This window comes from Aplysia californica, unplaced genomic scaffold, assembly GCF_000002075.1.
Source record: "Aplysia californica isolate F4 #8 unplaced genomic scaffold, AplCal3.0 scaffold01082, whole genome shotgun sequence".
In the NCBI taxonomy this organism is placed as follows: Eukaryota; Metazoa; Mollusca; class Gastropoda; order Aplysiida; family Aplysiidae; genus Aplysia; species Aplysia californica.
Genome location: NW_004798352.1, coordinates 168,520 through 169,657, shown reverse-complemented (window position 1 = coordinate 169,657; position 1,138 = coordinate 168,520). Strand labels below are relative to the sequence as shown.

At 42.8% G+C, this 1,138-nt stretch overlaps 1 protein-coding gene across 1 annotated transcript in view; it reads right to left on the bottom strand.

The window, feature by feature from the left end:
* The window catches only part of LOC101853361 (SCO-spondin), a gene marked incomplete at both ends in the record, with an annotated part of 39,730 nt that overhangs the window by 7,043 nt on the left and 31,549 nt on the right, over positions 1 to 1,138 (bottom strand).

Genomic DNA, 1,138 nt, shown 5'->3' with positions numbered 1-1,138 from the left:
GAGAGAGAGAGAGAGAGTAAAATGAATATAACGGAAAGGAGGCCAAAGGAAGGGGTTACGGGAATACAAGGGGTGATTAGAACTTTACGTTGTCAATTTAAGGTCCTTGAAATGTGACTTGTCGATGTTAAGGCCAGTGAGACAAAATTGGTCACTTTCGTGTAAGCACATGTTTTGCATCTAGGTTTTTGACAAGGATAATTTTGAGGCGTGGAACATGGGTTTATCGCAGGTGAGGACGTGAGTGTTACTGCTCTAGTACGAATGAGGAGGTTGCCAAGATTGGGAGGCTGACGAAGTGCAATCAAAGGAGGATCGGGGAAACAGGCTTTCATTTTGTCTGATGTTTCCAAGATGCTTTTGTGTTGGTTATGGATTTTATGTAGATTAGGTAGTTTTTGGTGATGAGTTGTGGCGAAAAATTGTCTTTTCTGTTTGAGCGTAGGGGTTTGTAGGTCAGAGGGGTTATGAGGTTCAATTTGCTGACTTTCTCGATAATGGTTTGCGGTACCCTCTGTGCAGAAGGTTGGCTGTGAAATCCTCTATCCGTTGTTTAAAAAGAATGTTCACGGGAACAAAAGCGTTGGAGTCTACGTGCACCACTATAGACCACAGAACCAAATATATGTCTGGGATGGTTTGAAGAAGATGGGAGGTAACGATTTAGTCTGTGGGTTTTTATTATACAGGTCTGTCTCAATTTGGATATATCTATCTGCAATGAGAAGGGACATGTCCAGGAAAAGAGTGGACTTTCTTGGGCTGGAATAAAGTAAATTTGATGTAGTGGTTCGTCTTGTTCAGATCAGTGTGAAATTTTGGGTTGTTTCAAAGCATCCATTGCTCAGGGCGATAATGTCATCCATGTAATGCATAAGTACAGATGGTTGGTTGGGAAGAGGGGAGACGTATTTGCGCCAAAATTCAGCCATAAAAATGTTGGCATGAGAGGGGGCCACTGGGGTACCCATCGCTGTGCCTGTCAGCTAGAGAAAATTTTAATTGTTGAAAGAAAATATATTGAGGGTGAGGACTAGCTTCAACAGTTTGAAAATTTCTAAAGTTTGACGTGTGTTGTAGGGTGCCAGGCTTCTGAGGGCTAAGCGGCACGCCTCAACACCTTCTTGGTGTGGTATGT